This window comes from Bufo bufo, chromosome 5, assembly GCF_905171765.1.
Source record: "Bufo bufo chromosome 5, aBufBuf1.1, whole genome shotgun sequence".
NCBI classification, from domain to species: Eukaryota; Metazoa; Chordata; class Amphibia; order Anura; family Bufonidae; genus Bufo; species Bufo bufo.
In genome coordinates, this window is record NC_053393.1 from 207,026,544 (window position 1) to 207,053,930 (window position 27,387).

A 27,387-nucleotide genomic window follows, 5' to 3' on the forward strand; every position below is an offset into this window, starting at 1 on the left:
CGGCAGGATCGCGATATTTGTCCCTCCCGCGCATGCGCGGTAGGTGAATGGGAACGCCGCTGAACATGCGATGCAAGTTACATACAGTTTCACAGCTGACAGTGAGTTCTTTTAATTTCACTTCGATATTGGGTTCACCCACATGTTTTTATATGCATTATATTTGTCAAATTGTGGCAGTTTTCCACATGTATTTGTATATTCACAGGCATCACTATATTCATGCTTTTTGTTTATATATTCTCAATTGATGTCAATCTTTTTGTTGATCGATGTCCCTATATATCACATGCTTGTAGCACATGTGCAGTAGGCTTGATAAAGACAGCAGTGAGCTGTTGAAACGTCACTCTATTTTTGGGTCAATAAACCACAAGTTTTCTTCAATTAACCGGAGTGCTGCTGCCTTTTTTTCCTTTCCATTTACTGGACCTAGGTGCTGGTCCACACTGGCTGGTTGTGCACCCATCTTATCTACAGTGTGCTGCTTCCTCATTTTCCAAAGGTTCTCTCTCATATAGCTTTCCTGGGGAGGGTGAGTCTAATGACCCTAGTCCCATTTTATCTGAAGGGGTAGTCATATCCGAGGCTCGAGGCCAGGGTGCTGGAGCCACAGGAGGATGCTCCGGATTCTTGTCCTCCAGGAAAATTGTTTGTTCCCTCCGATTTAAGTCACAAGGTGTTCGAGGAACATCACTGTACGGTGCTTGCTGGGCACCCTGGGAGCAGATCGACTGTCAATCTCATCTCTCGCAGATTCTGGTGACCAGGGTTGCGCAAGTGTGTTGAGGACTATGTGTCAGCCTGTGGTACCTGTGCACGTGCTAAGGTAACACATACTCTGCCTTCCGGATTTCTGCTTCCATTGCCCCTCCCGTCCAGACCTTGGACCCATTTGTCCATGGATTTTATCACAGATTTAACGAATTCTTCTGGGAAAAAAACGTGATTCTGGTGGTTGTCGATCGTTTTAGTAAAATGGCACACTTTATTGCATTACCTAGTCTACCCAATGCTAAAAATCCTGCACAGGTGTTTGTCAAGAACATTGTGAAACTACATGGCATTCCCTCTGATGTGGTGTCTGATAGAGGGACTCAGTTTGTTTCCAGATTCTGGAAAGCTTTCTGTACTCATCATCAGTCGAACGGACAAACAGAGCGCACTAATCAGAATCTGGAGCCTTACTTGAGATGTTTTGTTTCAGAGAATCAGAAAGAGTGTCTTCATTTTTGTTGTTAGCTGAGTTTGCTATAAATAAGCGTAGACAGGAATCCACTAATAAGTCGCAGTTTTTTGGGGCATATGGGTTCCATCCACAGTTTGGTACATTTTCCGGTGCTCAAAATTCCAGCATTCCTGAGGAGGAACAATTTTCCTCTTCTTTGTCTTCTATTTGGCGGAAAATCCAAAATAGCCTGAAAAAGATGGGCAACAGGTATAAGCGTGCGGCTGACAGGAGACGTATGAGTGGTCCTGACCTAAGAGTGGGTGATTCTGTGTGGTTGTCAACAAGAAACAATAAACTTAAGGTACCTTCTTGGAAGTTGGGCCCAAGATTTATTGGTCCATATAAGATCACTGGCATTGTTAACCCTGTAGCCTTCCGTCTTGAATTTCCTCAGGCTTTGAAAATGTATAATGTATTTTATAAATAGTTGTTAAAGAAATGTGTTGAACCTGTTGAGCCATTCTCCTTACCTCCTGCTCCTGTCATGGTGGACGGCAATTTAGAATTTCAGATCAGCAGGATTGTAAACTCCCGAGTTCTACAGAGATCCCTCCAGTATCTCTTTCATTGGAGAGGGTACGGACCAGAGAAGAGGATGTGGGTTCCAGCGACCGATGTTAATGCTAGTCGTCTGGTGAGAGCATTCCACAGAGCTCATCCTGATAAGGTCGGTCCTGGGTGCCCGGAGGTCACCCGTAGAAGAGGGGGTACTGTCACACCTGTGACAGCTGTTAGAAGGTCTGAAGACTGACTGCACATGAGTGATCTGACAGCCTCTTTTGGTTTCACTTTGTCTGTGTGTTGCTGGTATGTCCACACCTCCTGTTCAGGTGTGGATCATGTGACCTTTACCTCTCCCTATTTAGTCTGACTTTACCCATCACTCCTTGCTCTGGATAGCTTCATTTGGTTTTGTAAGAGCTGGAGTGTGGTTCTTGTTGAAGTCCTGTTCATCTATCATCCTCAGAAGTAAAGTGTTCCGCTTGCTGTGTTTTGTATTCCCTCCCCCTAGGCCTCAGCGAGACGCAGGTTCCTTCACTAGGGAAGGAACGGGTTGTTTCTGCCCTGTCATTACCTTTAGGGCATCCGAGAGTCACCAGGGTTTTCTAGATTCCTGCGTATGGGCATCTCTACCATTGAGAGGTGCCCATATGGATAGGAGTTAGGGCCAGGAGCAGGGTTTTATAGGTGGTGACTCTTTTCCTTCCCTAGCGGTGAGGCCTGGTGTCTTTCCCCTTCCCTCTTGTTGTTTTTTGGTGTTCTCCCCTACTACATCCGTGACACTCAGACACAGGACAAGCAGGGTTGATAGTCTGTCTTTATGGCTAACATAGACAGATTGTAAAATATGTACTGGGGCCTGCTTATACTGGAGTGAGTGAGGTTGGCAGTGGGACTCTCACTCCACCCAGGGTTCGGTGCTTGGCTTCCATAGCCCATAGCTGAGAGTCACATGGGTCATTTAGGGCCTAATTTAAAGCTCAGTGTAGAGCTTAGCAGTGTGACCAAGCCTGGAGAAACTGACTGCTGAATTACAGAAGGTATTGCATGTGCCACCCTATACTTAGGTCCCACGTATAGTCATGGACTGTCTTGTTGTATTAGCTACTGGCTCAGCTGAGCAGGGTTTTATTTACTTGAGCCTATTTGTTAAGGCTATGCTGTTATTTGAATATCTAAGTGTGAAATAAAAACACTTAAATTGGACTTTATCTTGTCTGTGTCCCTGCTTCCTGCACAGCTACCAAGTGTCAACCAGAGCGACCCCCCACACTACACATATATCTCCACAATGTATTGAATATTATGTTCCAGTTTAGGCACCTTGCAGACGAGCGTGTGTCATGCTGCGAGTCCGCAGTGCAGCTCCTGGCCTTACCTCCCAGCACTGACGGGGTCACATAGCATTATATTGATTTATGATGCTATGTAACCCTTACAGTTCTGGAATGTATTAGATGACACAGACCTAATGCTGCCAGTGTTATCCAATACATTCCAGAACTGTAAGGGTTACGTAGCATCATAAATAAATATAATGCTATGTGACCCCGTCTGTGCTGGGAGGTCAGGCTGGGAGCTGCGCTGCGGACTCACAGAGTGACACACGCTCGTCTGCAAGGGGCCTTAAATAGATGTCTATCCAATAAACTTAAGTGCTACTGAAGGTCCTTCTTCCACCTAAGTTGCAATCCACTACCTGTTGTCAGGAAAGATCTGTCCCTGATTACAGAGACTCAGAAGAAAGATGAGAGGAAGTGGGGGCGTGTCAGTGTTATTTATCCCTCCTTATGAGCTTTTTGAGCTCCCTAGAAGAAAACAAACATAGAGGGAAGTAAGGGAAGAGAGGTCACTACATACAGTACCGGCAGAAGGGAGACGCCCCCTGCTTCTGAATGAAAGGCATCCAGCTGTGCAGCTGAAGAATGTGTTTCCTGTCATCATATTATGGTACAATGTCTTATGTTAATGTAGATCTTCTAAACAAACCATGTTGATTTCTGCATTGTTATAAATGTTGTGAATATACTGTAATACATGCCCTATATCAGTAAATAAAAATATATATTTTTTACATTTCTGTGCCAGTTCTGTGCCAGTACATGAACATGCTTTATTAGTGCAAAACTGCAATTTAAAAATTCTGTGCTATGAGCATACCTAAAGTCAAGATGGTGTGTGACCGGAGCAGAAAAGATGCTGAACTTTTACAATACATCAAAAAATGACTAGAACGTTATAGACAATCATGTGGGGCAGGGGCAGACAGACAGCTGAGGGCACCTGTACAGGGGTGTACCGAGCCTTTCTGCTGCTTGAGGTGAAAACTGAAACGGCGCCCTAACCCTCCAATGCTAATTTCTTAACCTAACCCCTTCCTTTAAGCCCCACTGTTAAAGACATACTTGGAAAACATTACATACAGTGCTACAAAACATATAAGGTAATACAGCGAAACATACTGTGCCACTGTGCTTCTCAATACTTTACTCCAGAAACAGATAATCCCCCTTCCGCTGCCCCCCTCTTACCTGGTGCTGCCTGAGGCAATCGCCTTATGTTGCCTCATTGCTGATGCACCCCTGCACCTGTACTCAAACAGCATACCGTATAAGCCCCTTGCTCTCCAGTCATACAGCATTCTCCTTATCTCCCTATCAATTCGCCTGGCATCATGAGCTATAACATTTATTAGCTCAGTTTCTTACATTCAATGTAATAGACAGTGGTGTGCTACTTGTTGTTTTTAAGGTACCTGCTACGTCTCCGTGCAGCTGCAAAGTAGTGTTTCCATTGGAGGTCTTTTTACCTATATGTATTACAGACTGTGTATTTTAGTGCAGTGGTATATTCCTAGATTTTTAAAAATGCTAAATGCATTTAAATGTGAATTATTAAAGTCATTTTGCTGAATCTCCTGTTTTCTTTAGATTTTTTATCATGAAAATGAATTGTTTTATGTAATATTTATCTCCTTACATAATATACAGTATATCAACTTGAAGCAGTTTGGAGGAGAAGACAGTTTTGTTATTCAGAAGACTAGAGATGAGTGAATTTTATGTTATAAAATTCATTCACGCTTCATTTGGTGGTAAAAGCAGAATTGCGTTACGGATTCTGTTACCATGGACCATAACGCATTTCTTTGACGGAATGCATAACGGAATGCCCTTAGAGGCATTACATTATTCATTCTGTCATAATAGAAGTCTATGGCCTGCAAAATGGATCCGTCCCGTTTCAGTTATGCAGGAGAGGACTCCCCTGCATAACGGAAACGGGACGGATCCATTTTGCAGCTCATAGACTTCTATTATGACAGAATGAATAACGGAATGCTTCTAAAGATATTCCGTTATGCATTCCGTCATAGAATTGCGTTATGGTCCGTGTTAACGGAATCCGTAACGCAATTCTGCTTTTACTTCAAACGAAGCGTGAACGAATTTCAAAATATGAAATTCGCTCATCTCTACAGAAGACTCTCTGCCGAGAAAACTAGAACGGAATCCTAGATACTGCATATCGATATTGCAAGTAAAAAAGCAATGAATGGGTTCGCTGCATTTTGATACAGTACAGAACATTATTTTTCAAGGTAGCACAACCCTAAGTAGAGACTGATCTATCTCTCTGTGTCTTTTCTATCGAATAAATATAGACCAAGTGACTGCTTTCTTTATTTTTTATACAAATTCTGCCAGTATTGTAGTAATATAAAGCTGTCATGTTTCTTAGCAGGTTTCAGGCAATGCATTTTATTGCCTGCGATGGATCACTGAGTGTAACATTGCTACATTGCTGTAATTCAGTTTAAAGCAGGACAACATTAAAATGTTATATAAGTAATTAACTATGAATACATCAATTAATTAACCAATATTTCACAAGAGGCACAAACCTGCAAGTTCACAACAAACATGTATGGGTTCGCCATACTGTCTAATTGGCAGCACCTTGAATTAATATAGGGCAGGTACACTTTAAATTGGGAATTTTTTAATCATCCCCCAGCCAGCAGGACATGTACGGTGAAATATACCTACCTGCTTCCTGCTACTTGGTTTCAGCTTGCTGGCCCCTGAGCTGTCTGCATTGCACTTCCTATCCCCATCTGTCAAAATCTGCACAGATGGGATCACCTGCGCTGCTGCAGCCAATGACTAGCCTCAGAAGTTACAGGTCCCCAGGTGACACTTCAGTGCTGTATCACATGGTGCTTGAGGACACATTACTCCTGGGGTCAGTCATTGGCTGCAGAAGCAGATGTGACCCCATCCCATGGTAACTGGAAGTTCAGAAGTGCAGTGCAGACCGTTCGGGAGCCAAAACAGGGAGGCAGGGATTAGGTAAGTACGTTTTCCTTTACAGGTCCCTCTGGCTAGAAGGGATTTAAAGGGGTTGTACATTTTTTGTTATATTGATGACCTATCCTAAGGATCAGTTTGGTGGGGGCGACTCCTTATACCCCTACTGATCAGCTGTTTGAAGTGACCGCAGTGCTCGTACAAGTACTGCCTTCTTTTCACTGTTTACTTAATTGTCGTCGCATTTACAGTGGTGAGAAGGTGTAATTACAACTCCTCTGTCCCCATTCGCTTTATAGGAAGGAGCTGTCCCATTGAAGTGAATGGGATGACAGAGTTCCAATTACACCTGCTTGTCACTGCAAATGCGAGAAGAGAAGACAGAGCTCATATGAGTACTGCAGTCTCTTCAAACAGCTGATCAGTGGGATTGCCAGGAGTCAGCCCCCCGCCGATCTAATATTGATGACCTATCCTGAGGATAAATTATCAAGTGTTGAACGAATTGAAGCATCCAAAGTGGAACTCGATCCAAAGTTTAGAAAAAAATAGATTTGACATGAATCCGAACTTCCTCACGCATCATGGTAATGAATTTTTTTTTTTCTAAATAGGCAGCTGCACATGTTACAAAGTTACAGTAACAAGTTGACACTCTCTGCTTATGGCGTCGGCTCGGGAAATAAGCCACTGCCATAAAAAATAAAAAAATGCAGCACAAAGGGAGGGTGGACGGAAGGGGGAGACGCATGGGGGCATGGATGGGGGCACAGAAGGCGCATGATTACCTCTGTGCAAGTTCTGATCTCCATGGACAGGATCTGTAGAGATCAGAGCCTTCAAACATGTAAACTCTCTGACTGGTTACACAGAGGTTGTCTACACAGACTAACCAATCAGAGCGACCGCTGATAAGGGACCACTCTGATTGGTCCCTTGCTATCAGCTCCCATGTCTCCTCTGTCGAGGAGAACGGAGGCTTCGGGGCTGTGACACTTTATAGTGTAACAGCCTTTGGTTAAAAGTTTGGATGTAACTGTATGCCCAGGTGCGCAAAGTTACTGCTCACCTTGACATACAGTGGGTTAATCTAACTGGTTTCTTGTGGATCTTTTGTGTCTGTGTTGTTTTGGTAATGACAACACCTTTTTCAGGTGTTGTTGGCTTGGTCATTTAACTTCTCCTATTTATTACTGCTTACCCCATCTGGGGGTGCAGTTTATAGCTTCAATTTCTGGACTCTAGGCTAGCTGGTTGTTGGATCTTGGTGGAGCTCCTGGCGATGCATTTGCTCCACGTGAAGTTAAGTGTCGTCTTCCCTATTTGTATTTTGTTTGTTGTATTTGCCTGCCTTTTTTATCTATGCCTGAGGGAGACTCATGTTCATCCTTCTAGTGGAGGAATAGGTTGTCTCAAGTCCTGTCACTATACCAGGGCCTTACAGGGTGTGTTAGGTTTCTAGGTTCCTGTGTATGAACTTTCCTATGTCAGTTCATACTGATAGTTAGTCAGGACTTGGATTAGGGTTGTTCAAGGAGGTGACCTTCTCCTTTACCCTAGTTTCCAGGCCTAGTTCCTATCCCCTTTCCTCCTGTGCTCGGTGTGGAGTTTCCCACCCTCACCGCAGCCGTGACATCCGTGGGTTCCTCTGAAACCACGTTTAGTTGGCATGGCCCAGGAACTGCCTCTGTGCCCTTATCTGTCCTGAACCTGCCTCTTGCTTTTGCTGCTCCTTCTGCTAGCCAAGAAATGTATGTTGCTGGTCCTGATCGTCTTTTCAGCGAGGATGAGATTTGTGAGGACAGTCAGCAGTTATAGACCAACACAGACTTGGTGGAGAGGTCCGCTGTGGACTCCTCTAGGTGTGCAACTACTGATGATGACAGTCAGGTGGGAGCACATGTCGAGAGAGGTCAGGGATATGCGCAAAAGACAGGTGAGGGTGACAAAAGTGATGACCAAACAGATGTAGATGATGTAGATGATGGCATGTGGGAGCCAGGTGAAGAGGGGGGCATCATCATCTTCAGGGGGCAAGGGTGGCAGCGTGCCTGTGATACAGCAGGGTGGAAACATGCCTGTCTATGGGTTCATAAAAGCTGCCTCAGGCAGGCATCACGCAGTGGTGGAGGGAAAATCCCATACTCACCAGTGGGAATTTTGTGGGAAGTCACTGGGGGACATTAGCGTGTCGGTATGCAGGATGTGTGGGCAGAAGGTGAGGCACAGCCAGGGTGCTAATGTTAGCACAACGGCCCTGCGTCAACACATGGAACGTTACCATAAAGTGGCGAGAGAAACTGTGCTACTCATTTAGTGTTACAGCCTGATACAGCAAACGCTGCTTCTCTCAACAGCCTGCACCCCTTCTCCAGTAGTCAGGGCTCGATAACATCAGCAGAAGGAAGCTGTTGTTCCTTCCCGTCGATTTCAATGTTGTCTATTGCTCCTGAGGCTCCTCCTACTCATTGTCACTTATTTCAACAGCAATTGATCACCGAGGCGACTGCAAAAAGACAACAGTACGCGTGCACTCATAGTAAGGTGCAGAAGCTGAACGTGCACCTAACCAAGTTGCTGGTATTACAGTCCCTCCCTTTCCATGTAGTTGACTCTGCACATTTCAGAGAACTGATGGCTTGTGCCCAAGGTGGAGAGTCCCAAGCCAACATTACTTTTCCAAAAAAGCTGTATCAGCCCTGCATCCTTACATTAGGCAGAAGATGGGCCAGTCCTTGGGCCTCTTGGTGTCTGGTAGACTGCACGCCAGCACTGATGTATGGAGTTGTAACTATGGTCAAGGACAATATATGTTGTTCACAGCCAACTTGGTAAATGTTCCAGGTGAGAAATACCAGCAACTTGGCCAGGTGATGGCAATGCCGCCTCTGTGTTGTAATCCTGGTATTTCTGTGCAAATGTCCTCCTCTGCCTCAACATTTTCCACCTTATCCTCACCGTCCACTGTAGGCACAGTTCACAGTGGTCTTCCAGTATATCACATGCAAAGCTAAGCGCTGTGACGTGGTTCTGCACCTGGTCAGCCTTGGTGAATGGAGCCACACTGGGAAGGAACTGCTAAGCGTCATCAATAAAGAAATCAAACACTGGCTGTCTCCTCGTCAACTGGACATAGGAACCATGGTTATTGATAATGCAGAGAACATTTTTTCTGCGCTGCATCAGGGAGGGCTGGCCCATGCACCCTGCATTGCCCACATCTTCAATCTCGTTGTCACCCGGTTCCTCAAGTCTTCCACTGAACTGCAGTAGCTGTTAAAAATGTCCAGGAAACTGTGCATGTAATTTAGCCACTCTTACTGTGCGAAACACGTCCTCTTTGAGCTGCAAATGGAAAATGCTCTTCCCCAATATTGCCTGATATGCGACGTTTCCACCCGTTGGAACTCCCCACTCCATATGTTAGACCACCTGTACAAGCAGAGGAAGGCGGTCAACAATTTCTTAATGCTGCAAATGAACAGGTTTACTCCCTACTCTACTTCTACATTAGCCAGTGGCAGCACATGTGTCACACATGCCGTTTGCTCGGGCCCTTTTAGGAGTTAACAGAACTTCGGATGAATGATGTAATTCTACTCCATCACGTCCTGGAAGGGATGCTGACAAATCTGATTGGTAAGGGGACAGAAGACTGGCACCTACAGTACATTTCAATGCCACCTTATCCTTGAGGAGGATGAACTGGCAGAGGAGGAGGAGGACATAAACACCGAGGAATTTTATACACAACTAGGTAGTTTATCTGCCCAAATCACACGAGAGGAGCTAGAGGGCTATGACGAAGACAACGCAAATGACCTAGACAGACCGTGGCAGTATACAGCGGAGATGGAGGCAGGGAGGCCCTCTTAGTTCTTTGCGCAAATGGCTAGATGCATGCTGTCCTGTTTGTGTACTGACAGCCGCATTTTCAGGATGACTACTGGCTATCCACATTGTTAGATCCTTGCTACCAGTCAAAAATAAGGGCATTGTTTAGACCTACTGAGAGGGATGCAAAAATGGACTTCAATAGAGACATGGTGTGTAGTCAGTTGGTCGCTGCCTATGAGCGCCATCGCACGTCCTCAGGAGGGTCTGACTAGAGGGACCCTCTGCGCTCATGCTCCACTGCAATGACCAGGGGAAAGAGGTGGCAGTAGCAGCACCAGCTCCATATGCAGCAACTTCAGTCTGGAGTCTATGATGAGCAAGTTTCTTCAGCCACTTACTGAAGAAACCACGCAGCAGCAGGACATGCAACAAACCCTCAACTAGTCCCCTGGACTATGGGCATGCAAACTTGAAGTGTGGCCGCAACTGGACGAATTTGCCATGGGCATGCTTCCCTGCCTAGCTAGTAGTAGTAGTGGCATCAGAGTGGGTGTTCAGTGTGGCGGGGGGCATAGTTACCCCTAAGAGAACTCACCTTTTATCTCAAAATGTTGAGAGACTAACCTTCATAAAGATGAATCAGGCGTGGATCAACCAGGATTTCCAGAGGCCGGTGACTGATGCAACCGAACAGATCATTCTGCCACTAATGATCAAACTGTAGTGTGCTACCACTTCTGGGAACGTCCTGCTGCTGCCCGTCTGAGGCTTCTACCGCCATTCCCACAATGGGGCTTTTTGGCCTACTGAGATGTACATGTAAAATTTTTAAAAGGATATGCATGCCACTGGACCTTGCTATCACATTGCTGTTTTTGGGTTCTGCTCCTACTGTGATCTGCCACCATCTTGGGCTGTATGCCACTGCTGCTACCCCCCCCCCCCCCCTTTCCACTCTGTCATGGGGTGACTATTGTCACTGCCACTGCTGTTAGACCCCATCGTCACACTGTTATGGTCCCACTATTGTTCCTGTTACTGCCACTGCTGTTGGCCCTCACCCCCACTCTGTCATAAGGCCTGGGCTCGGACTGGCCCACAGGGGAATCGGTGAATCCCTCGGTGGGCCCCTGACAAAGGTGGGCCCCCAGTCCCCCAAGCACAACATTTCAACTAGCCTATACCAAAAGTGTGAGTCACACCTCTAGGACCCACACCTATTTCCAGAACAGGGCCCCAGAAGTGAAAGAGAGCACATTGCACATACTTGGCGCACACTACATTCACTGCTGTGTGATTGCTGGGAATAGTGAAACCAGTGCTTGGCCATTTTAGGAACTCCCATAGTGGTGAGAGGGTGGCTGTGCATGCGTTCACACAGGGACACTGTTTTGGAGATAGGACTGGGTGCCAGAGGTGGGACCTTCAGTTATCTGATATTGATGGCATATGCTAGTGATTGATATGCCATCAATGTCCAGATAGGGCCAACTGCTTTAACAAACTACCCAGATCATTATAATAGATGCATCGGGTGGCTGAGATGACTTCTAGGTACAGATGCAGCTCAGCCAGTATTCTCTTTCCTCAGGGACCCATCTTCTTGAAGTTATTGCAGGGGCACCCATAATCATCCTGTAACATCTTGCTGCCTGCCGCTGTGTGAGCAGGTAAAATTTTCATGTATATATAGAGTGGGCCCCTAGAATTAATTTTACTGGTGGGCCCCAGACACCCCAGTCTGATACTGATAGGGCCACTATTGCCCTATTACTGCCAATGCTGTTGGCCCGCTTCTCCACTCTGTTATGGGTCCACTATTGTCCCTGTTACTGCCACTGCTGTTAGCCCGCATTCCCACTATGTTATAGGGCCACTATTGTCCCTGGTTGTCTGTGCTGACATCACAATTTATTTTTCCGTTCTTCTTATGCGTCAGAGGAACAGAAAGATAAAAAAAGAAAGGATCCTGTATTTTGAGCATTTGTAAGGTTACTTCCACACTAGCGTTTTTACTGGATACGGCAGGGTTCAGCAAAAACGCTACCGTTACGGATAATACAACCATCTGCATCCATTATGAACGGATCCGGTTGTATTATCTTTAACATTGCCAAGACGAATCCGTCATGAACTCCTTTGAAAGTCAATGGGGGACGGATCCATTTTCTATTGTGGCAGATTGTGCCAGAGAAAACTGATCCGTCCCCATTGACTTGCATTAGGGGTCTTGCCGGATTCGTCTTGCTCCGCATCCCAGAATGGAAAACAAACTACAACATGTTGCGGTTTGCTCTCCGGTATGGGAACGCAACTAAACAGAACGGAATGCATTTTCTAGCATTCCGTTCTGTTCAGTTTTGTCCCCATTGACAATGAATGGAGACAAAACTGAAGTGTTTTTTTATGATATTGAGCCCCTATGACGGATCTCAATACCGGAAAACTAAAACGCTAGTGTGAAAGTAGCCTAAGGCCTCTTTCAAATAGTCAGTATTTGGTCAGTATTTGTAAGCCAACAGCAGAAGTGGGTCCAAAGCACAGAAGAGATGCAAGTATTTCTATTATATTTTATCTCTGTTTTGGACCCACTCCTGTTTATGGCTCACAAATACTGACCAAACACTGAAGGTGTGAAAGAGGCCATTAAAGTTTTGCAGGCATGCCATTTACATTTCAAACATAAATGGCCAAACGAATGGCCAAATTGAGCATAAAGCCTCTTTCACACATTATATTTTATCTCTGTTTTGGACCCACTCCTGGTTTTGGCTTACAATTACAATCAAATACTGACCGTCTGAAAAACGCTTTATGGATACTCAAATTGCAAGATCCTTTTTTTTTTTTTTTTCTGACGGATCAGAGGAATGAAAAAATAAACAGTGATGTGAACACAGCCTTACTGCATGGTTAAGTCCACGGCAATAAATTAGACATGACGGTAACAGTGACCGGTAATACTGATGCACAGCAAATCTAAAGCTAACAGAAGGGATTAAAAAGCATGTGTTTGGACTACTACAACATGCATTAAACAAACCTTTTTTTGTCTACTACTTTATTGGCGCTGTCTCCATTTCTTCATTTTGTTCCACTAAAGAATAATTTGGACACAGCTCCTGCCTGGGTGCAGGTTTTTGACTTTACTGAAGGGTGCTGTATGTTTTTCTTTTTAACAGAAGGAATAAGCTATAAATCTTGGTGCACTGCAGAGTGATATAGAAGGTGATAGATTTAACCTGCCTCTAATACTGATGAGTGCCTAGAGAACGGAATGAATGTGGGAGCACTAGAATGTATTGTACGCGGCAATACACTCTTCCTGCAATTCCCTGCAGTTTAAGTTCCAAGCCTTCAGACTGAGATTGCGCTACCAAATGGGATGAATATGATTAGACAGAGTAGCCTGGGTATACCTGATTTATCATGCTTCGTGACAAATTAATTCGTAACAAATCAAATTTCACATGAGCGGTGATTTTCACGCATCAGTTGTGCGTTGCGTGAAAATCGCAGCATGCTCTATATTGTGTGTTTTTCACGCAACGCAGTTCCCATAGAAGTAAATGGGGCTGCGTGAAAATCGCAAGCATCCACAAGCAAGTGCGGATGCGGTGCGATTTTCACGCATGGCTGCTAGGTGACGATCGGGATGGGGATCTGATCTTTATTATTTTCCCTTATAACATGGTTATAAGGGAAAATAATAGTATTCTTAATACAGAATGATAAGTAAATTAGGGATGGAGGGGTTAAAAAAAAATAATTAAAAATTAAACTTCTCATCCACTTGTTCGCGCAGCCCCGCTCGTCTTCTTTCTTCTTCTTTGTGGACCTGGGAGGAAAAGGACCTTTGGTGATGTCACTGCGCTCTTCACATGGTCCATCACCATGGTGATGGACCATGGTGATTGATCATGTGATGGACCATGTGATGAGCACAGTAACGTCACCAAAAGTCCTTTTCCTCCCACGTCCTCAAAGAAGGAGAAAGAAGACGAGCTGGGCTGCGCGAACAAGTGGATGAGGTAAGGCTAATTAAAAAAAATTTAACTCCTCCATCCCTAATTTACTTAGCATTCTGTATTAAGAATGCTATTATTTTCCCTTATAACCATGTTATAAGGGAAAATAATAAAATCTACACAACACCGATCCCAAACCTGAACTTCTGTGAAGAAGTCCGGGTTCGGCTCTGGGTACCAAGCATGGCAATTTTTCTCACGCGTGTGCAAAACGCATTAAAACGCTTTGCACTCGCGCAGAAAAATCACACATTTTCCTGCAATGCACCCGCATCTTTTCCCGCAATGCCCGTGTGAACCCAGCCTAAGGGTGCCTTCATACATGATACATTTTGTGGCATAAACTTCTGTGACTGAAAATCAGTCTTAGGCTACATGCACACGAATGTGCTGTTTTTTGCGGTCCGCAATTTGCGGAACGGAACGGGTGGCCCATTTTAGACATGCCTATTCTTGTCTGCAAACAGACAAGAATAGGACAGGCTAGATTTTTTTTGCGGAGCCACAGAACGGTGCAACGGATGCAGACAGCACACGGAGTGCTGTCCTCATCTTTTGCGGCCCCATTGAAGTGAATGGGTCCGTATCCGAGCTGCCAAAATGGCGGCTCGGATGCGGAGCCAAACAACGATAGTGTGCATGAGGCCTTATTCATCTGAATGGGGTTTGCAGAAATTCATGCTATTGTTGCCAAAACAGCCATGTTCAGATGAGTGGAACCAATTTTCAGTCGCAAAAATCTCAGCAACAGAAGAGATACATTTATTTAAATTTATCTCCTTGAACTATGAGAAATATGCTTTCATTCTTACTGTATATAGTGTAATTTATATGCAGCAACTGTACATAATCAAGCATTGAGCAGTTATTGCTTTATTGTATCCCAGAGTACAATATGCAATAAGAACAGATGTTAATTTGCTAAAATAAGTACTGCTATTTTACATTAGAAATAGAATGTAAATGAATGTCATTTTCCACATTAGAAATATGTCAGATTTTATTAACCATAACATCAGTATCACAATACGGTATATTTCAGATGGCCACCAGAAACTGTTTAGCAATTTTAAGTACGTTTGATACGTCTGAATAGGACAATATAAGGAGACCAAAAGTGCTCTGAAAGATATTAAATATATATGAAAAAAACTATAAATAAAGTATCACAGAACCTCTGAAGAAGCTGCTGGACGGCAATATGCATGGACTACCCCCCATCCCAACTCTACATTTGTTTTTTGGAATGTCTATCCACTTTCATGTGATTTTCACATTATAATGATGTTATTTACAGTATATAATTGACTTTTTTAGAGCACTTTTGGTCTACTTATATTGCTCTACTCAGGGATTGCTGCGTCCTGTTGTGGATGCGATTTTAATTTTTATATTTTTTATATTGTTTAAAACATGTATTTATTTTTTTACACTTTATTATAGCTCCTATATGGAACTATCACAAGCAATCGTTAGACTGCTTCTCTCATACACTCCAATGCATTAGCATTGGAGTGTATAAGAAATACACTATGGGGGAGATTTACCAAAAGGTGTAAAGTAGAACTGCTTAATTGCCCATAGCAACTAATCAGATTGCACCTTTCATTTTTCACAGCTCTTTTGGAAAATTAAAGGTGGAATCTTATTGGTTGCTATGGGCAACTAAGCCAGTTCTACTTTACACCAGTTTGATAAATCTCCCCCTATGTTTTTATGGAGCCCTGCCACAGGCAGGGGCTCCATAGGATCTAATATGTGGCAGCTTCTGTTTATTCAGGAGGACAGAAGCTTCAGCACACTGGATCTGACTCCCCCTGGTGCGCGCTTATGGGTTTTTGCTCCTTTAGATGCCCTGGTCATATTTGACCATGGCATCTGAAGGGTTAAAAGGCCACAATCGGCGTTACCACGGTCATGGACATTAGTCCTGGGTGCTTGGCTATGTGATGGAAGCATACTTACTGCAGGTTGTAGGCTTTCCTAAAGAGGTGGGTTTTCAGGTTGCTTTTGAAGGTTGGGATTATGGGGTGGGAGTCTTATGTGCTTGGGTAGTGAGTCTCAGAGTATAGGAGATGCACGTGAAAAATCGCATGGATGATTATGTGAGAAGCTGACAAGAGGAGAACGAAGAAGGAATTCTCGTGAGGAACGGTAATTATATGTGGGAAAAGCAGGTCACAGATGTCAGGAGGGAACATTCCCACTGATCAGCTGTTTGAAGGTGCCCCAGCACTCATGAGAGCATTCCAGCCTCCTAAACTTTACCTGCATGCCATCTACATAGTAGCATTGGTGCAGGCTAATTACAACCTTCTCTCGCTCACATGAATGGGTTGCCACTTTAATAAAATAATTTGAGCATCATTTTTGATACACAGGACTTTTTGAAACTTTTTTGCATGTGTAGTTTACCAATAAAGCAAATATATCTATTTTTCACATTCCTATCATATTTAAAAAGAAACAGAATGCACACGGAGCAACTTTAGTTTCTTTTGCGGACCCATTGAACTGAATGGTTCCGTATAGGGTCCTAAAAAAAAACAGACACGGAAAGAAAATACGTTCGTGTGCATGAGTCCTAACTGTTGGAAATAACTGATTGAATAACTGAAGTGTGAACTCAGCCTAATTAAATGGTCAAAATGGTCACTGCCAGTGATGGTCAGTTTGCAGTGTTCGACAGCGAACACATGCGGGCTGCCATCTTTAGTAAGGTAGACTCACCCGTCCGGCGATGCACAGGTAAGCCCTTACCTGTGCCTATGCCGGGAGCCGGTCTGAAATCAAATGCAGTCACCGGGAGCAGGCAGTTCCTAGAACAGCCACCGGGGGCCTTCAGAGGGCTGTTCTCGGAACTGCCTGCTCCCGGTGACTGCATTTGATTTCAGACCGGCTCCCGGAACAGGCACAGGTAAGGGTTTACCTGTGCATCGCCGGATGGGTGAGTCTACCTTACTAATGATGGCAGCCCGTATGTGTTCGCTGGTCAGTGCATTTCCAACAAACACTTATCAGAGAAAAATTCCTCTATCTCCACTCTCAAGTTTCCTCTTCTCCTTCCCCTGCTTTATAAACTATTGACTCCAATCCAGAAGATTGAGGATTGAATTCAGAGGAAAAAAAGCTGTCTGGTTTGAGAGCTGCACTTATACAAGCAGTCAAACAACATGAGTTTGTGAGCGCTCTCGTGTTTTAGTTCAGGTGTGTGTTTGTATTAAGTGTGTGACTTTAGATTACGTGACTTCAGATTCAGACACTTTAGGAGAGGACTACAGTAAGTTAGTTTCTTATCACTGCACTATATTGTATTTTTTCTCTTTTCTTGCGTAATCCCCATTTAGTAAGTGTTCCATTATTGACAGCGCAGTCCAGTGCACATCTTGTCTAATGTATGCAGTCCTGGAACAGCCATTTGAGGGTGCATATCTATGTTCAAAATGTGAGCAAATTGCCCATTTGGAATCGCATATTGAGTATCCAATTGGGCGAGTTTAAACACTGAGAAGCGTTGACAATTTGCAAAAGAGTTTGCTGCTCACTGAGCAAGCACTATATGGGGCAGATGTGGGGGAGGGTGGTAGTGAGGAGGCTCAGGAAAGTGAGTTAGCTAGCTGGATAACAGTTAGAAAGCGGGTTAGAGGGAGGCCAGGGAGGCTAGCCCTGATCTGACACACCCCAACAAGTTTGCAAAGTTGGCAGGTGAGGGGGATGTCCGTTCAGGGACAGCACTAATGCAACAGGACCCTTCCTCTGCCAGTCAGGGGAATGTCAGCTCCAGTAAGCAGGGGACCATCAGAGAGCAGGGCAGGCCAGACAGATAGGGCGATCTGTCACAAAGATGGGGATCGGCGAACAGTGTGCTGTCTTCCTGGCGCTTGACACATCGCGGATCGGGTTGACAGATTACAGGGAGGGGATGGAGAAGATCCAGCAGTCATGATCCATATCAGAACCAATGACAAAGTTAGAGGTAGGTGGAGCATCTTAAAAAATGATTTTAGGGATTTAGGTCACAAGCTTAGGGCAAGGACCTCAAATATAGTGTTTTCTGAAATACTACCTGTACACGAGCCACACAAGAAAGGCAGCGGGAGATTAGGGAGGTTAACAAGTGGCTCAAGAACTGGTGTAGGAAGGAGGGGTTTAGGTTCCTGGAGAACTGGGCCGACTTCTCTGTCGGCTACAGGCTCTATCATAGGGATGGGCTGCACCTCAATGGGGAAGAAGATGGCTAGAAGGTTGGAGGAATGTTTAAACTAGGGACTGGGGGAGGGTAATTACATTATAGGATGGGAAGATAGTGCAGATAGAGATCGGGGCAAGGTAATGGGACTGGGGGAGGAATAGAAGGAGGGACTAGAACAGTTCAGAAGAAAAGGTGTAGGGTAAAAAATATACATACACTTCTTAATTGTATGTATACTAATGGCAGAAGCCTGACTAATAAAACTGGTGAACTGGAATTTGTGATGTGTGAGGAGGACAATGACTTAGTGGGAATAACTGAGACATGGCTGGATGATAGCTATGACTGGGCGGTTAATGTACAAGGTTACAGTCTGTTTAGAAAGGATTGCAAAAACCGGAGAGGGGGAGGGGTCTGCCTTTATGTAAATTCCTGTCTAAAGCCCACAGTCCGAGAAGATATTGTCACGGCCTATGTTATGTTGACAGTGACACCATTGCCATGCAGACTGGTTGCCGGTGGCAACCTGTAGTTTTCGGTTTGCACGTGCACTTCCCCTTTAAGGTGAGTTTTCCTGCTGTTTGGTGAGCGTGGGGTTAATTTCCTGACTAGGTGTGGATCAGGGTGTGGTCTTTTGGAGCTATTTAGCCTAGGCTTGTAGCATGGAGGTTAGTTGTGCTCTAGCCTTGCTGTCGGCTGGAAGCTATGCTCCCTTCTTGGGCAATTCCATCTGCTTAGTTATTGAGGGCCACCTTGTTGGACGCCAAGGTCTTTTAACAATGTCATCCCTATGTCTTCTCCACGTCTCAACCCTTCCTTATGTGTTTATGTTTGGTGTGGGTTTGATTTGGAGTTTGGTTGTTATGTCTAGTGCGTTGTTACATGTCTGGTCTGTTGATGCTGTGTCCAGCATGTCTGCTAGACATTTCCCCTGTTCATCTTCTCCTCTGAAAGGGGGTCCCTGGAAGTTCCCCCGGAGTTCCTGGTTGCAGCTGCGTCAGGTAAGTGTCCATGTTTGTGCTGTTGGCAGTTGTGTTTGCTGCTTCTGGACACTTATCTGTCATGTCATCCGCTGCTAGCTGCCATCTTCCCCTTTGTTGCTAGGTCTGTGTGAGACTCTGATTCCTCTGTTTCTTGCAGGAATCAGTTGTCTCTGAATCTTGACGCCAATATGCAGGGATCGATAGGGTCAGTAGGGCAGAGGTTCGTGAGTATGAGCCCCTCTACCATCGAGGGCGGCTCATACAGTCAGGAGGTCAGGGATAGGATTTAGAGAAGCATTATGAGGTGACCTGCTCCCTTTTCCCTGATTTCAGGCCTAGTTGCTATTTCCCTTTGAAGACATTGCACGGTGGGGGGTTTCCCCCACTCTCCAGCATGACAGGTATAAGTGAGGGACATGAACATGTGGAGTCACAGTGGGTAGAAATACATGGAGGCAAAAACAATAATAAAATACAAATAGGAGTTTATTATAAACCACCTAATATACCAGAATCCACAGAAAATCTGCTACTAAACGGGATAGACGAAGCGGCAGATCATAATAAAGTTGTTATTATGGGGGACTTCACCTACCCAGATATAGACTGGGAAACTGAAACCTGTATATCTCATAAAGGAAACAGGTTCTTAGCAATAACCAAAGACTATTACTTTTCTCAACTGGTTCAGGACCCGACTAGAGGGACAGACATACTGGACTGACAGAACAACAGATGTGCAGGTTGGGGGATACCTGGAAAATAGTGACCATAAAGTAATAACCTTCCAATTGTCATTCAAAAGAGTGTTTCTTACTTCCGGTTCCGGCGCGGGCATGTAGAGACGCTGGGGACTTGTGCTCCGCTCCACCGCCGAACATACCTGCTAATCCTGCTTCTCCACGGACAGCTGGAGGATCCCCGGTACCTGGGAGACGCTCTGACAACTGCATGGATCGCTATCTGCTGAGAAGTGAGCAGAAATCTACTCCCCAGTCGGCAATAGACACCGTGAGTACAGACTAGGTTTGTCCCAAGATGGCGGCGCTCCCTCCCTCCTCACCGCGGCGCAACCTGTCAGAAGAGCAGGGAACCCCGGTCAGTGATATGCAGGTGGATCTCTTTGAAGCCACTGGTAAGGCGATCGACATCAAATTGCTGGCCACTGAAGTGGCAAAACAGCTAGCCCCCAATATTATAGCCTCTCTATCATCTACCCTGCACGCGGCACTCAACAAACTGCAGGAGGAGGTGGAACTACAGGATCACAGGGTGTCTGAGGTAGAGCAACGGGTTGCATGCATTGAGGAGGAGGCTGCGGATACTGCACAAAAAATGCGAGATCTATATCAGTTGGCAGAAAAACTTAATAATCGTGTGGAGGACCTTGAAAACAGGTCTAGACGCAGTAATCTACTCCTCGTAGGTGTACCAGAATCAATATCAATGACTGAACTTCGCCATGTATTTGAGGTTGAACTGCCTCAGGCACTGGGTCTTCAGGGAGGAAGAAGGAAGGTGGAAAGAGCCCATAGAGTGGGGCCTTAGAGGGATTAGTTGATGTCTACCCGCATTAAAGTGGACCAGAGGCCTAGACAGGCGATTTGTAAATATCTGGACTACTCCGATAAGGAGGACATTCTGCCGGCTTACCGAGCGAGGAGAGATCCATTGATCTTGAAAGGGACTAAGGTCCTTCTCTTTTCTGATTATTTGGCGGAAGTGGCGCGAAAACGGAGAGCTTTTGGTGCTGTGTGCACTAGCCTCTATAAAAATGGGACTAGATTTCAACTGGCTTACCCTGCTATACTGCGAGTACAGCTCCCTGATGGTGGCTCCAAGCAATTCAAAGGAGGTGGAGGAATATATGTGGAATCAAGCAGACCACAGGCAGGAGTCCGCTGAATTGGATGCTGATCGTCAGGTTACAAGTATGCGGGCTGGGAGCCATGGATGGCACCGGGTGTCCCAGGATTCCTCCTCTCTGCCGCAGAGGATGTCAAAGTCTCAGAAACCTTTTGGGGCCAAATCCGCGAGGAAGATGGGAGGACTGTGACTTTATCTTTATGTTACATCCCTGTTATTTGGACCTATCTTTCTAACTCAGTTTTTTTTGTTTCAGGAAAGATTGTAGGGACATTTAATAGTTCCTGGGGAGTATAGCATCTAAATGGCGGTGGTGTGCTGCGTCCAATGCTAGAAAAAAGGAAGTTCTTGAGCTAATTGTGGTCCTAGCTAACAGTTTTCTACTTTTATTATTTTTCTTTCTTGGTTACGGTTTCAATGTCACTGGTATCTTTATGTTTGGGGGTAATGTATGAGCAGCCAATTGTTAATGTTCTCTGGAGTATTGTTGGGCTGGGAGGCAGTGCTTCAATTGATGGTTCTCAAGCCTTGACAGATAGTGGGAGGGGTTTCTGTAGGCATATGGGTCTCTTACTAGCAACGAATTTATGAAGATAGTGTCGTGGAACGTGAAAGGGTTGAGATCTCCTAATAAGCGCATGAAGGTCCTCAGACATTTGCGCAGACTGAAAACAGACATAGTGCTGTTGCAGGAGACCCATCTGTCGACAGCAGACTTCCATAGGATGAGGAAGCTGTGGGTGGGGGCGGTATATGGTTCTGCAGCTATAGAAAGGAAAGTGGGGGTTTTAATTTTGATAGGTCGTCACTTATCACATGTGGTTCATTCTGAGGAGGTAGATGACGTGGGGAGGATGGTAAATCTCCACATCTCGGGTCCCTTTGGGCACTATAGTCTATACAATATATATGCACCGAATCAGGGCCACAAAGCCTTCTTTGACTTGTTATGTACCAAAATACTGCAAGATACGCATAATGCTAAAATAGTTGGTGGAGATTTTAATGCAGTAATGACCCAGCGTGTGGATAGAAGGTCAGACAGTGGCTATAGTCAGCAATACACTCTGGGGGACTTTGTTGAGTCGTTGTCTCTCAGAGATGGATGGAGATTCTCCAATCCCCAGGGGAGGGAATTCACACATTATTCCCATGCGCACAAGAGCTTGTCCAGAATTGATTATTTGTTTTTGTCACCAGCAATCCTGCATAGAATGGCTGACATTACAATAGGTAATATGGTAATTTCAGATCATTCTCCACTCCTGCTGGATCTTAGATATGTGTATTCAGGGGGAGGTGAGTTCATATGGAGGTTTCCTAATTACTTGGTAAAAGAGGAATTTGTGAAACTTTTGAAAGGCTGGTGGATGGAATTTGTAGATGACAATAGGGAACATGTGAATAATCCGATACTGTTCTGGGAGACTGCTAAAGCAGTTCTGAGGGGTAGGTTGATGGCATATGTCTCCTCCATAAGGAAGATAGCTACGGCACAGTATGAGAGAGCGAGTGGATGTTTGAGAGATCCTTACAGTGACTTCCTCTTTGCCCAGACCCAGATAGCTAAAGAATGCTGGGTCTCAGCCAGTGGCGTTGCAAGGGGGGTGCGGGGGGTGCGGGCCGCACCGGGTGACACCAGTCTGATGGGGTGTCACCCGGCCGCCTGAGGCCCGGACTGACTTACTGCCGAAGTGCAATTTCAATGTGTTACATCATTTCATTAATCACCTTGGTAGGTCTGGCTGCCATGGGTGTCAAACATGCGGCCCGCAATGAATATCTTTGCGGCCCGGCAGTCTAGTATCTCTGAACATGAGCACGCTACTATCGGCGCGCTCATGTTCTCTCAGCAGCACGGGGAGAAGGAAGCTGTCCTCCCTCCCCCTGTGCTGCTGCCGCTGCCGCTGCCACCAATGAGAAGAGAGGGGGGGGGGAGGGGCGGGCGCACTGAGCCACCAATGATAGGACTATTCCCATTTCCCACACAGAGCGGCGCCCAGCGATGTCTCAGCACTCACCATTAGTCCTGGGCGCCGCTCCGTTAGCCTGCAGTGCTCCATTACTGTCTCCTCTCCTGCTCCACATGCTGCTGATTACTATCGGAGCGATGGGAGGAGACATCAGCTTCACTAGTGGGCGTTCCTTCTCCCTGCGCTGCGATTGGACAGCGCTACAGCCAGGAAGAAGGAACGCCCACTAGTGAAGCTGATGTCTCCTCCCATCGCTCCGATAGTAATCAGCAGCATGTGGAGCAGGAGAGGAGACAGTAATGGAGCACTGAAGGCGAACGGAGCGGCGCCCAGGACTAATGGTGAGTGCTGAGACATCGCTGGGCACCGCTCTGTGTGGCCTGATAGTGAAAGTCAGTCTTTAACACAATACAGGAGGCGGGTGCCGGCAGCAGAATCGCATTGCCGGCACCCTTCCGCTGACAGGGAGCTGCGATCAGAGGCAGTTAACCCCTTAGGTGCCGCACCTGAGGGGTTAACTGCTGATCTGCCAGTACCAGCCTCCTGTATAAAGGGGTAATTTATCATTGGTGGTGCAGTGTGCCCCCCCCCTCAACCCCCCATCCCATTAAAATCATTGGTGGCACAGTGCGCCAGCCCCTCTCAACCCCCCCCCAGTATTAAAATCATTGGTGGCAGTGGCCACAGGGACCTCTCCCCTCCCCCTCATTGGTGGTGCAGTGGCAGCTTCTGATCGGAGCCCCAGCTGTGTAAGCCTGGGGCTCCGATCAGTTACCATGGCAGCCAGGACGCTACAGAAGCCCTGGTTGCCATGGTAACATCCCTGATGCTGTGTGCACAAGGCACAGAGCAGCAGGGACAGTGTGAAGTCCTATTCACCCTGATAGAGCTGAATAGGACAAGGGATGAAAGATCCCAGGTTCTCGCCCCTAAGGCTACTTTCACACTTGCGTTCAAAGCGGATCCGTCTGAGACGGATCCGCTCATATAATGCAGACGGTGGATCCGTTCAGAACGGATCCGTCTGCATTATATTGTAAAAAAAAATATTATTTTTTTTTTATGCGGCCCACATAAACTAAAATTTTGTTTTTTTGGCCCATGTTAGCCTTTGAGTTTGACATGCTTGTGTAACACATTGAAATTGCACTTCGGCAGTAAGTCCGGGGGCCTTACATACTATTTAAATTTTACTTACAGTGCGGGCAGCGGCAGCGGGCCTGCGGCTATCCTGCCTACATGTGTGCCGGCTCAGGCCAAAGGAGGCGTCACTGACTGTCAGTGGGGCCGCGGCGGAGGGAGGAGAGGAGGCGGAGCTGCTCTGCCTCTGTCTGCTGTGGCCTGTAAAAGCTGCCCCTCCAGGCTGGCAGCAGAAGAACACAGTGGCACGACTGTTGGAGAAGACACCTTAACCACCTCCGGACCGCCTAACGCAGGATCGCGTTCCGGAGGTGGCAGCGCTGCGCACAGTCACGCATATACGCGTCATCTCGCGAGACGCGAGATTTCCTGTGAACGCGCGCACACAGGCGCGCGCGCTCACAGGAACGGAAGGTAAGAGAGTTGATCTCCAGCCTGCCAGCGGCGATCGTTCGCTGGCAGGCTGGAGATGTGTTTTTTTTAACCCCTAACAGGTATATTAGACGCTGTTTTGATAACAGCGTCTAATATACCTGCTACCTGGTCCTCTGGTGGTCCCCTTTGTTTGGATCGACCACCAGAGGACACAGGTAGCTCAGTAAAGTAGCACCAAGCACCACTACACTACACTACACCCCCCCCCCCATCACTTATTAACCCCTTATTAGCCCCTGATCACCCCTAATCACCCCTGATCACCCCATATAGACTCCCTGATCACCCCCCTGTCATTGATTACCCCCCTGTCATTGATCAACCCCCTGTAAAGCTCCATTCAGACGTCCGCATGATTTTTACGGATCCACTGATAGATGGATCGGATCCGCAAAACGCATCCGGACGTCTGAATGAAGCCTTACAGGGGGGTGATCAATGACTGTGGTGATCACCCCATATAGACTCCCTGATCACCCCCCTGTCATTGATTACCCCCCTGTCATTGATTACCCCCCTGTAAAGCTCCATTCAGATGTCCGCATGATTTTTACGGATGCACTGATACATGGATCGGATCCGCAAAACGCATCCGGTCGTCTGAATGAAGCCTTACAGGGGCATGATCAATGACTGTGGTGATCACCCCCCTGTCATTGATTACCCCCCTGTAAAGCTCCATTCAGATGTCCGCATGATTTTTACGGATGCACTGATAGATGGATCGGATCCGCAAAACGCATCCGGACGTCTGAATGAAGCCTTACAGGGGCATGATCAATGACTGTGGTGATCACCCCATATAGACTCCCTGATCACCCCCCTGTCATTGATTACCCCCCTGTCATTGATTACCCCCCTGTAAAGCTCCATTCAGATGTCCGCATGATTTTTACGGATGCACTGATAGATGGATCGGATCCGCAAAACGCATCCGGACGTCTGAATGAAGCCTTACAGGGGCATGATCAATGACTGTGGTGATCACCCCATATAGACTCCCTGATCACCCCCCTGTAAAGCTCCATTCAGATGTCCGCATGATTTTTACGGATGCACTGATACATGGATCGGATCCGCAAAACGCATCCGGTCGTCTGAATGAAGCCTTACAGGGGCATGATCAATGACTGTGGTGATCACCCCCCTGTCATTGATTACCCCCCTGTAAAGCTCCATTCAGATGTCCGCATGATTTTTACGGATGCACTGATAGATGGATCCGATCCGCAAAACGCATCCGGACGTCTGAATGAAGCCTTACAGGGGCATGATCAATGACTGTGGTGATCACCCCATATAGACTCCCTGATCACCCCCCTGTCATTGATCACCCCCCTGTCATTGATTACCCCCCTGTAAAGCTCCATTCAGATGTCCGCATGATTTTTACGGATGCACTGATAGATGGATCCGATCCGCAAAACGCATCCGGACGTCTGAATGAAGCCTTACAGGGGCATGATCAATGACTGTGGTGATCACCCCATATAGACTCCCTGATCACCCCCCTGTCATTGATCACCCCCCTGTCATTGATTACCCCCCTGTAAAGCTCCATTCAGATGTCCGCATGATTTTTACGGATGCACTGATAGATGGATCGGATCCGCAAAACGCATCCGGACGTCTGAATGAAGCCTTACACGGGCGTGATCAATGACTGTGGTTATCACCCCATATAGACTCCCTGATCACCCCCCTGTCATTGATCACCCCCCTGTCATTTATCACCCCCCTGTCATTTAGCACCCCTCTGTAAGGCTCCATTCAGATATTTTTTTGGCCCAAGTTAGCAGAATTTTTTTTTTTTTTTCTTACAAAGTCTCATATTCCACTAACTTGTGTCAAAAAATAAAATCTCACATGAACTCACCATACCCCTCACGGAATCCAAATGCGTAAAATTTTTTAGACATTTATATTCCAGACTTCTTCTCACGCTTTAGGGCCCCTAGAATGCCAGGGCAGTATAAATACCCCACATGTGACCCCATTTCGGAAAGAAGACACCCCCAGGTATTCCGTGAGGGGCATATTGAGTCCATGAAAGATTGAAATTTTTGTCCCAAGTTAGCGGAACGGGAGACTTTGTGAGAAAAAAATTAAAAATATCAATTTCCGCTAACTTGTGCCAAAAAAAAAAAATTTCTATGAACTCGCCATGCCCCTCATTGAATACCTTGGGGTGTCTTCTTTCCAAAATGGGGTCACATGTGGGGTATTTATACTGCCCTGGCATTCTAGGGGCCCCAAAGCGTGAGAAGAAGTCTGGTATCCAAATGTCTAAAAATGCCCTCCTAAAAGGAATTTGGGCACCTTTGCGCATCTAGGCTGCAAAAAAGTGTCACACATCTGGTATCGCCGTACTCAGGAGAAGTTGGGGAATGTGTTTTGGGGTGTCATTTTACATATACCCATGCTGGGTGAGAGAAATATCTTGGTCAAATGCCAACTTTGTATAAAAAAATGGGAAAAGTTGTCTTTTGCCAAGATATTTCTCTCACCCAGCATGGGTATATGTAAAATGACACCCCAAAACACATTCCCCAACTTCTCCTGAATACGGCGATACCACATGTGTGACACTTTTTTGCAGCCTAGGTGGGCAAAGGGGCCCATATTCCAAAGAGCACCTTTAGGATTTCACAGGTCATTTACCTACTTACCACACATTAGGGCCCCTGGAAAATGCCAGGGCAGTATAACTACCCCACAAGTGACCCCATTTTGGAAAGAAGACACCCCAAGGTATTCTGTGAGGGGCATGGCGAGTTCCTAGAATTTTTTATTTTTTGTCACAAGTTAGTGGAAAATGCTTATTTTTTTTTTTTTTTTTTTTTTCATACAAAGTCTCATATTCCACTAACTTGTGACAAAAAATAAAAACT